Source organism: Oncorhynchus kisutch, linkage group LG21 (genome assembly GCF_002021735.2).
Source record: "Oncorhynchus kisutch isolate 150728-3 linkage group LG21, Okis_V2, whole genome shotgun sequence".
In the NCBI taxonomy this organism is placed as follows: Eukaryota; Metazoa; Chordata; class Actinopteri; order Salmoniformes; family Salmonidae; genus Oncorhynchus; species Oncorhynchus kisutch.
This window is the reverse complement of record NC_034194.2, coordinates 44778282-44789947: the sequence shown is the minus strand read 5'-3', so window position 1 is coordinate 44789947 and position 11666 is coordinate 44778282. Positions and strand designations below refer to the sequence as shown.

The 11666-nt window shown below is 47.9% G+C and overlaps 1 protein-coding gene across 1 annotated transcript in view; it reads right to left on the bottom strand.

Moving 5' to 3' along the window:
- sgk1 (serum/glucocorticoid regulated kinase 1) overlaps positions 1 to 11666 on the bottom strand; it is a 187016-nt gene that overhangs the window by 36603 nt on the left and 138747 nt on the right. The window lies entirely within an intron of this gene.

The window sequence follows — 11666 nt, the reverse complement described above, 5'->3', positions numbered from 1 at the left end:
CCTCAGGTTATTACAGGTCCTAGCTCCAGAACTCACCACTCAGGTTTATTACAGTCCTAGCTCCAGAACTCACCACTCAGGTTTATTACAGGGTCCTAGCTACAGAACTCACCACTCAGGTTTATTACAGGTCCTAGCTCCAGAAACTCACCACTCAGGTTTATTACAGGTCCTAGCTACAGAACTCACCACTCAGGTTTATTACGGGTGCTGGCTACAGAACTCACCACTCAGGTTTATTACAGGTCCTAGCTACAGAACTCACCACTCAGGTTTATTACGGGGTCCTAGCTCAGAACTCACCACTCAGGTTTATACAGGTCCTAGCTCCAGAACTCACCACTCAGGTTATTACAGGTCCTAGCTCCAGAACTCACCACTCAGGTTATTACAGGTCCTAGCTCCAGAACTCACCACTCAGGTTTATTACAGGTCCTAGCTACAGAACTCACCACTCAGGTTTATTACGGGTCCTAGCTCCAGAACTCACCACTCAGGTTTATTACAGGTCCTAGCTCCAGAACTCACCACTCAGGTTTATTACAGGTCCTAGCTACAGAACTCACCACTCAGGTTATTACAGGTCCTAGCTACAGAACTCACCACTCAGGTTTATTACGGGTGCTGGCTATAGAACTCACACTCAGGTTTATTACAGGTCCTAGCTCCAGAACTCACCACTCAGGTTTATTACAGGTCCTAGCTCCAGAACTCACCACTCAGGTTATTACAGGTCCTAGCTCCAGAACTCACCACTCAGGTTTATTACAGGTCCTAGCTACAGAACTCACCACTCAGGTTTATTACAGGTCCTAGCTACCGAACTCACCACTCAGGTTTATTACAGGTCCTAGCTCAGAACTCACCACTCAGGTTATTACAGGTCCTAGCTCCAGAACTCACCACTCAGGTTTATTACAGGTCCTAGCTCCAGAACTCACCACTCAGGTTTATTATACAGGTCCTAGCTACAGAACTCACCACTCAGGTTTATTACGGTCCTAGCTACAGAACTCACCACTCAGGTTTATTACAGGTCCTAGCTCCAGAACTCACCACTCAGGTTTATTACAGGTCCTAGCTACAGAACTCACCACTCAGGTTTATTACGGGTCCTAGCTACAGAACTCACCACTCAGGTTTATTACGGGTGCTAGCTCCAGAACTCACCACTCAGGTTATTACAGGTCCTAGCTCCAGAACTCACCACTCAGGTTTATTACAGGTCCTAGCTCCAGAACTCACCACTCAGGTTTATTACAGGTGTAGCTACAGAACTCACCACTCAGGTTTATTACAGGTCCTGGCTATAGAACTCACCACTCAGGTTTATTACAGGTCCTAGCTCCAGAACTCACCACTCAGGTTATTACGGGTCCTAGCTCCAGAACTCACCACTCAGGTTTATTACAGGTCCTAGCTCCAGAACTCACCACTCAGGTTTATTACAGGTCCTAGCTCCAGAACTCACCACTCAGGTTTATTACAGGTCTAGCTACAGAACTCACCACTCAGGTTTATTACAGGTCCTAGCTCCAGAACTCACCACTCAGGTTTATTACAGGTCCTAGCTCCAGAACTCACCACTCAGGTTTATTACGGGTCCTAGCTACAGAACTCACCACTCAGGTTTATTACGGGTCCTAGCTACAGAACTCACCACTCAGGTTTATTACAGGTCCTAGCTCCAGAACTCACCACTCAGGTTTATTACAGGTCCTAGCTCCAGAACTCACCACTCAGGTTTATTACAGGTCCTAGCTACAGAACTCACCACTCAGGTTTATTACGGGTGCTAGCTACAGAACTCACCACTCAGGTTTATTACAGGTCCTAGCTCCAGAACTCACCACTCAGGTTTATTACAGGTCCTAGCTCCAGAACTCACCACTCAGGTTATTACGGGTCCTAGCTCCAGAACTCACCACTCAGGTTTATTACAGGTCCTAGCTCCAGAACTCACCACTCAGGTTTATTACGGGGCTAGCTCCAGAACTCACCACTTAGGTTTATTACGGGTGCTGGCTATAGAACTCACCACTAGGTTTATTACGGGTTCCTAGCTATATAACTCACCACTCAGTGTTTATTACAGGATCCTAAGCTCCAGAACTCACCACTCAGGTTATTACGGATCCTAGCTCCAGAACTCACCACTCAGGTTATTACAGGTCCTAGCTCCAGAACTCACCACTCAGGTTTATTACAGGTCCTAGCTCCAGAACTCCACACTCAGGTTCATTACAGGTCCTAGCTACATAACTCACCACTCAGGTTTATTACAGGTCCTAGCTACAGAACTCACCACTCAGGTTTATAGCGGGTCCTAGCTCCAGAACTCACCACTCAGGTTTATTACAGGTCCTAGCTCCAGAACTCACCACTCAGGTTTATTACCGGTCCTTGCTACAGAACTCACCACTCAGGTTTATTACGGGTGCTAGCTACAGAACTCACCACTTAGGTTTATTACGGTTGCTGCGCTATAGAACTCACCACTCAGGTTTATTACAGGTCCTAGCTCCAGAAACTCACCACTCAGGGTTATTACAGGTCCTAGCTCCAGAACTCACCACTCAGGTTTATTACAGGTCCTAGCTCCAGAACTCACCACTCAGGTTTATTACGGGTGCTAGCTACAGAACTCACCACTTAGGTTTATTACGGTTTGCTGGCTATAGAACTCACCACTCAGGTTTATTACAGGTCCTAGCTCCAGAACTCACCACTCAGGTTTATTACGGGTCCTAGCTCCAGAACTCACACTCACGTTTATTACAGGTCCTAGCTCCAGAACTCACCACTCAGGTTTATTACAGGTCCTAGCTACAGAACTCACCACTCAGGTTTATTACAGGTCCTAGCTCCAGAACTCACCACTCAGGTTTATTACAGGTGCTAGCTACAGAACTCACCACTTAGGTTTATTACGGGTGCTGGCTATAGAACTCACCACTCAGTTTTATTACAGGTCCTAGCTCCAGAACTCACCACTCAGGTTATTACGGGTCCTAGCTCCAGAACTCACCACTCAGGTTTATTACAGGTCCTAGCTCCAGAACTCACCACTCAGGTTTATTACAGGTCCTAGCTCCAGAACTCACCACTCAGGTTTATTACAGGTCCTAGCTACAGAACTCACCACTCAGGTTTATTACAGGTCCTAGCTCCAGAACTCACCACCCAGGTTTATTACAGGTCCTAGCTACAGAACTCACCACTCAGGTTATTACAGGTCCTAGCTCCAGAACTCACCACTCAGGTTTATTACAGGTCCTAGCTCCAGAACTCACCACTCAGGTTTATTACAGGTCCTAGCTCCATAACTCCACCACTCAGGTTTATTACAGGCCCTAGCTACATAACTCACCACTCAGGTTATTACAGGTCCTAGCTACAGAACTCACCACTCAGGTTTATTACGGGTCCTAGCTCCAGAACTCACCACTCAGGTTTATTACAGGTCCTAGCTCCAGAACTCACCACTCAGGTTTATTACAGGTCCTAGCTACAGAACTCACCACTCAGGTTTATTACGGGTTGCTAGCTACAGAACTCACCACTTAGGTTTATTACGGGTGCTGGCTATAGAACTCACCACTCAGTTTATTACAGGTCCTAGCTCCAGAACTCACCACTCAGGTTTATTACGGGTCCTAGCTCCAGAACTCACCCCTCAGGTTTATTACTGGTCCTAGCTCCAGAACTCACCACTCAGGTTTATTACAGGTCCTAGCTCCAGAACTCACCACTCAGGTTTATTACAGGTCCTAGCTACATAACTCACCACTCAGGTTTATTACAGGTCCTAGCTCCAGAACTCACCACTCAGGTTTATTACAGGTGCTAGCTACAGAACTCACCACTTAGGTTTATTACGGGTGCTGGCTATAGAACTCACCACTCAGGTTTATTACAGGTCCTAGCTCCAGAACTCACCACTCAGGTTTATTACGGGTCCTAGCTCCAGAACTCACCACTCAGGTTATTACAGGTCCTAGCTCCAGAACTCACCACTCAGGTTTATTACAGGTCCTAGCTCCATAACTAACCACTCAGGTTTATTACAGGTCCTAGCTACATAACTCACCACTCAGGTTTATTACAGGTCCTAGCTACAGAACTCACCACTCAGGTTTATTACGGGTCCTAGCTCCAGAACTCACCACTCAGGTTTATTACAGTCCTAGCTCCAGAACTCACCACTCAGGTTTATTACAGGTCCTAGCTACAGAACTCACCACTCTGGTTTATTACGGGTGCTAGCTACAGAACTCACCACTTAGGTTTATTACGGGTGCTGGCTATAGAACTCACCACTCAGGTTTATTACAGGTCCTAGCTCCAGAACTCACCACTCAGGTTTATTACAGGTCCTAGCTCCAGAACTCACCACTCAGGTTTATTACAGGTCCTAGCTACATAACTCACCACTCAGGTTTATTACAGGTCCTAGCTACATAACTCACCACTCAGGTTTATTACAGGTCCTAGCTACAGAACTCACCACTCAGGTTTATTACAGGTCCTAGCTACAGAACTCACCACTCAGGTTTATTACAGGTCCTAGCTCCATAACTCACCACTCAGGTTTATTACAGGTCCTAGCTACATAACTCACCACTCAGGTTTATTACAGGTCCTAGCTACAGAACTCACCACTCAGGTTTATTACGGGTCCTAGCTACAGAACTCACCACTCAGGTTTATTACAGGTCCTAGCTCCAGAACTCACCACTCAGGTTTATTACAGGTCCTAGCTACAGAACTCACCACTCAGGTTTATTACGGGTGCTAGCTACAGAACTCACCACTTAGGTTTATTACGGGTGCTGGCTATAGAACTCACCACTCAGGTTTATTACAGGTCCTAGCTCCAGAACTCACCACTCAGGTTTAAAACAGGTCCTAGCTCCAGAACTCACCACTCAGGTTTATTACGGGTGCTAGCTACAGAACTCACCACTTAGGTTTATTACGGGTGCTGGCTATAGAACTCACCACTCAGGTTTATTACAGGTCCTAGCTCCAGAACTCACCACTCAGGTTATTACGGGTCCTAGCTCCAGAACTCACCACTCAGGTTTATTACAGGTCCTAGCTCCAGAACTCACCACTCAGGTTTATTACAGGTCCTAGCTCCATAACTCACCACTCAGGTTTATTACAGGTCCTAGCTACATAACTCACCACTCAGGTTTATTACAGGTCCTAGCTCCAGAACTCACCACTCAGGTTTATTACAGGTCCTAGCTACAGAACTCACCACTCAGGTTTATTACGGGTGCTAGCTACAGAACTCACCACTTAGGTTTATTATGGGTGCTGGCTATAGAACTCACCACTCAGGTTTATTACAGGTCCTAGCTCCAGAACTCACCACTCAGGTTTAAACAGGTCCTAGCTCCAGAACTCACCACTCAGGTTTATTACAGGTCCTAGCTACAGAACTCACCACTCAGGTTTATTACGGGTGCTAGCTACAGAACTCACCACTTAGGTTTATTACGGGTGCTGGCTATAGAACTCACCACTCAGGTTTATTACAGGTCCTAGCTCCAGAACTCACCACTCAGGTTTATTACGGGTCCTAGCTCCACTATAGAACTCACCACTCAGGTTTATTACAGGTCCTAGCTCCAGAACTCACCACTCAGGTTTATTACGGGTCCCAGCACCAGAACTCACCACTCAGGTTTATTACAGGTGCTGGCTATAGAACTCACCACTCAGGTTTATTACAGGTCCAAGCTACAGAACTCACCACTTAGGTTTATTACGGGTGCTGGCTATAGAACTCACCACTCAGGTTTATTACAGGTCCTAGCTCCAGAACTCACCACTCAGGTTTATTACGGGTCCTAGCTCCAGAACTCACCACTCAGGTTTATTACAGGTCCTAGCTCCAGAACTCACCACTCAGGTTTATTACAGGTCCTAGCTCCATAACTCACCACTCAGGTTTATTACAGGTCCTAGCTACATAACTCACCACTCAGGTTTATTACAGGTCCTAGCTCCAGAACTCACCACTCAGGTTTATTACAGGTCCTAGCTACAGAACTCACCACTCAGGTTTATTACGGGTGCTAGCTACAGAACTCACCACTTAGGTTTATTATGGGTGCTGGCTATAGAACTCACCACTCAGGTTTATTACAGGTCCTAGCTCCAGAACTCACCACTCAGGTTTAAAACAGGTCCTAGCTCCAGAACTCACCACTCAGGTTTATTACAGGTCCTAGCTACAGAACTCACCACTCAGGTTTATTACGGGTGCTGGCTATAGAACTCACCACTCAGGTTTATTACAGGTCCTAGCTCCAGAACTCACCACTCAGGTTTATTACAGGTCCTAGCTCCAGAACTCACCACTCAGGTTTATTACAGGTCCTAGCTCCAGAACTCACCACTCAGGTTTATTACAGGTCCTAGCTCCAGAACTCACCACTCAGGTTTATTACAGGTCCTAGCTCCAGAACTCACCTCTCAGGTTTATTACGGGAGCTAGCTACAGAACTCACCACTTAGGTTTATTACGGGTGCTGGCTATAGAACTCACCACTCAGGTTTATTACAGGTCCTAGCTCCAGAACTCACCACTCAGGTTTATTACGGGTCCTAGCTCCAGAACTCACCACTCAGGTTTATTACAGGTCCTAGCTCCAGAACTCACCACTCAGGTTTATTACAGGTCCTAACTCCAGAACTCACCACTCAGGTTTATTACAGGTCCTAGCTACAGAACTCACCACTCAGGTTTATTACAGGTCCTAGCTCCAGAACTCACCACCCAGGTTTATTACAGGTCCTAGCTAACAGAACTCACCACTCAGGTTTATTACAGGTCCTAGCTCCAGAACTCACCACTCAGGTTTATTACAGGTCCTAGCTCCAGAACTCACCACTCAGGTTTATTACAGGTCCTAGCTCCATAACTCACCACTCAGGTTTATTACAGGCCCTAGCTACATAACTCACCACTCAGGTTTATTACAGGTCCTAGCTCCAGAACTCACCACTCAGGTTTATTAGGGTCCTAGCTCCAAGAAACTCACCACTCAGGTTTATTACAGGTCCTAGCTCCAGAACTCACCACTCAGGTTTATTACAGGTCCTAGCTACAGAACTCACCACTCAGGTTTATTACGGGTGCTAGCTACAGAACTCACCACTTAGGTTTATTACGGGTGCTGGCTATAGAACTCACCACTCAGGTTATTACAGGCCCCTAGCTCCAGAACTCACCACTCAGGTTTATTACGGGTCCTAGCTCCAGAACTCACCACTCAGGTTTATTGCAGGTCCTAGCTACAGAACTCACCACTCAGGTTTATTACGGGTGCTAGCTACAGAACTCACCACTTAGGTTTATTACGGGTGCTGGCTATAGAACTCACCACTCAGGTTATTACAGGTCCTAGCTCCAGAACTCACCACTCAGGTTTATTACAGGTCCTAGCTCCAGAACTCACCACTCATGTTTATTACAGGTCCTAGCTCCAGAACTCACCACTCAGGTTTATTACGGGTGCTAGCTACAGAACTCACCACTTAGGTTTATTACAGGTGCAGGCTATAGAACTCACCACTCAGGTTTATACAGGTCCTAGCTCCAGAACTCACCACTCAGGTTTATTACAGGTCCTAGCTCCAGAACTCACCACTCAGGTTTATTACAGGTCCTAGCTCCAGAACTCACCACTCAGGTTTATTACAGGTCCTAGCTACAGAACTCACCACTCAGGTTTATTACAGGTCCTAGCTCCAGAACTCACCACTCAGGTTTATTACAGGTGCTAGCTACAGAACTCACCACTTAGGTTTATTACGGGTGCTGGCTATAGAACTCACCACTCAGGTTTATTACAGGTCCTAGCCCCAGAACTCACCACTCAGGTTTATTACAGGTCCTAGCTCCAGAACTCACCACTCAGGTTTATTACAGGTCCTAGCTCCAGAACTCACCACCCAGGTTTATTACAGGTCCTAGCTACAGAACTCACCACTCAGGTTTATTACAGGTCCTAGCTACAGAACTCACCACTCAGGTTTATTACAGGTCCTAGCTACAGAACTCACCACTCAGGTTTATTACGGGTCCTAGCTCCAGAACTCACCACTCAGGTTTATTACAGGTCCTAGCTCCAGAACTCACCACCCAGGTTTATTACAGGTCCTAGCTACAGAACTCACCACTCAGGTTTATTACAGGTCCTAGCTCCAGAACTCACCACTCAGGTTTATTACAGGTCCTAGCTCCAGAACTCACCACTCAGGTTTATTACGGGTGCTAGCTACAGAACTCACCACTTAGGTTTATTACGGGTGCTGGCTATAGAACTCACCACTCAGGTTTATTACAGGTCCTAGCTCCAGAACTCACCACTCAGGTTTATTACGGGTCCTAGCTCCAGAACTCACCACTCATGTTTATTACAGGTCCTAGCTCCAGAACTCACCACTCAGGTTTATTACAGGTCCTAGCTCCAGAACTCACCACTCAGGTTTATTACAGGTCCTAGCTACAGAACTCACCACTCAGGTTTATTACAGGTCCTAGATCCAGAACTCACCACTCAGGTTTATTACGGGTGCTAGCTACAGAACTCACCACTTAGGTTTATTACGGGTGCTGGCTATAGAACTCACCACTCAGGTTTATTACAGGTCCTAGCTCCAGAACTCACCACTCAGGTTTATTACGGGTCCTAGCTCCATAACTCACCACTCAGGTTTATTACAGGTCCTAGCTCCAGAACTCACCACTCAGGTTTATTACAGGTCCTAGCTCCATAACTCACCACTCAGGTTTATTACAGGTCCTAGCTCCAGAACTCACCACTCAGGTTTATTACAGGTCCTAGCTCCAGAACTCACCACTCAGGTTTATTACAGGTCCTAGCTCCAGAACTCACCACTCAGGTTTATTACAGGTCCTAGCTCCAGAACTCACCACTCAGGTTTATTACAGGTCCTAGCTCCAGAACTCACCACTCAGGTTTATTACAGGTCCTAGCTCCAGAACTCACCACTCAGGTTTATTACAGGTCCTAGCTCCAGAACTCATAACATAACCTGTTAGGGGAATAGCCTGTTAGGGGAATAACCTGTTAGGGGAATAGCCTGTTAGGGGAATAGCCTGTTAGGGGAATAGCCTGTTAGGGGAATAACCTGTTAAGGGAATAACCTGTTAGGGGAATAACCTGTTAGGGGAATAGCCTGTTAGGGGAATAGCCTGTTAGGGGAATAACCTGTTAGGGGAATAACCTGTTAGGGGAATAACCTGTTAGGGGAATAACCTGTTGGTAGAATAACCTGTTAGGGGAATAACCTGTTAGGGGAATAGCCCGTTCGGGGAATAACCTGTTGGTAGAATAGCCTGTTAGGGGAATAACCTGTTGGTAGAATAGCCTGTTAGGGGAATAACCTGTTGGTAGAATAGCCTGTTAGGGGAATAACCTGTTGGTAGAATAGCCTGTTAGGGGAATAACCTGTTGGTAGAATAGCCTGTTAGGGGAATAACCTGTTGGTAGAATAGCCTGTTAGGGGAATAGCCTGTAGGGGAATAACCTGTTAGGGGAATAACCTGTTAGGGGGAATAGCCTGTTAGGGGAATAGCCTGTTAGGAGAATAGCCTGTTAGGAGAATAGCCTGTTAGGGGGAATAAACATGTTAGGGGAAAAACCTGTTTAGGAGAATAGCCTGTTAGGAGAATAGCCTGTTAGGGGAATAACCTGTTAGGGGAAAAACCTGTTAGGTGAATAGCCTGTTAGGGAAATAGCCTGTTAGGGAACTAGCCTGTTAGGGGAATAGCCTGATGGTAGAATAAACCTGTTAGGGGAATAGCCTGTTAGGGGAATAACCGTGTTAGGGGAATAGCCTGTTAGGGGAATAGCCTGTTAGGGGAATAGCCTGTTTAGGGGAATAGCCTGTTAGGGGAATAGCCTGTTAGGGGAATAGCCTGTTAGGGGAATAGCCTGTTAGGGGAATAGCCTGTTAGGGGAATAACCTGTTAGGGGAATAACCTGTTAGGGGCATAGCCTGTTAGGGGAATAGCCTGTTAAGGGAATAGCCTGTTAAGGGAATAACCTGTTAGGGGAATAACCTGTTGGTGAATAACCTGTTAGGGAATAACCTGTTAGGGGAATAGCCCGTTCGGGGAATAACCTGTGGTAGAATAGCCTGTTAGGGGAATAACCTGTTGGTAGAATAGCCTGTTAGGGGAATAACCTGTTGGTAGGAATAGCCTGTTAGGGGAATAACCTGTTGGTAGAATAGCCTGTTAGGGGAATAACCTGTTAGGGGAATAGCCTGTTAGGGTAATAGCCTGTTAGGGGAATAGCCTGTTAGGGGAATAGCCTGTTAGGGGAATAGCCTGTTAGGGGAATAGCCCGTTCGGGGAATAACCTGTTAGGGGAATAGCCCGTTCGGGGAATAGCCTGTTAGGGGAATAGCCTGTTAGGGGAATAGCCAGCTGTAACAGGGGACCTCGGTCTCAGTCAGGGCCCAGCTGTAACAGAGACCTCGGGTCTCAGTCAGGGCCCAGCTGTAACAGAGGCCTCGGTCTCAGTCAGGGGCCCAGCTGTAACAGAGACCTCAGTCAGGGCCCAGCTGTAACAGAGACCTCGGTCAGGGCCCAGCTGTAACAGAGGTCTCGGTCAGGGCCCAGCTGTAACAGAGACCTCAGTCAGGGCCCAGCTGTAACAGAGACCTCAGTCAGGGCCCAGCTGTAACAGAGACCTCAGTCAGGGCCCAGCTGTAACAGAGACCTCAGTCAGGGCCCAGCTGTAACAGAGACCTCAGTCAGGGCCCAGCTGTAATAGAGGTCTCAGTCAGGGCCCAGCTGTAACAGAGACCCTCAGTCAGGGCCCAGCTATAACAGAGGTCTCAGTCAGGGCCCAGCTGTAACAGAGGTCTCAGTCAGGGCCCAGCTGTAACAGAGGTCTCAGTCAGGGCCCAGCTGTAACAGAGACCTCGGTCTCAGTCAGGGCCCAGCTGTAACAGAGACCTCGGTCTCAGTCAGGGCCCAGCTGTAACAGGGACCTCGGTCTCAGTCAGGGCCCAGCTGTAACAGAGACCTCGGTCTCAGTCAGGGCCCAGCTGTAACAGAGACCTCGGGTCTCAGTCAGGGCCAGCTGTAACAGAGGCCTCGGTCTCAGTCAGGGGCCAGCTGTAACAGAGACCTCAGTCAGGGCCCAGCTGTAACAGAGACCTCGGTCAGGGCCCAGCTGTAACAGAGGTCTCGGTCAGGGCCCAGCTGTAACAGAGACCTCAGTCAGGGCCCAGCTGTAACAGAGACCTCAGTCAGGGCCCAGCTGTAACAGAGACCTCAGTCAGGGCCCAGCTGTAACAGAGACCTCAGTCAGGGCCCAGCTGTAACAGAGACCTCAGTCAGGGCCCAGCTGTAATAGAGGTCTCAGTCAGGGCCCAGCTGTAACAGAGACCTCAGTCAGGGCCCAGCTATAACAGAGGTCTCAGTCAGGCCCAGCTATAACAGAGGTCTCAGTCAGGGCCCAGCTGTAACAGAGGTCTCAGTCAGGGCCCAGCTGTAACAGAGAACTCGGTCTCAGTCAGGGCCCAGCTGTAACAGAAACCTCAAACCAGTCAGGGGGAGGGGAGGGAGGGAGGGGGGGGAGGGGGGGGGGGAGTGAGAGAGAGAGAGA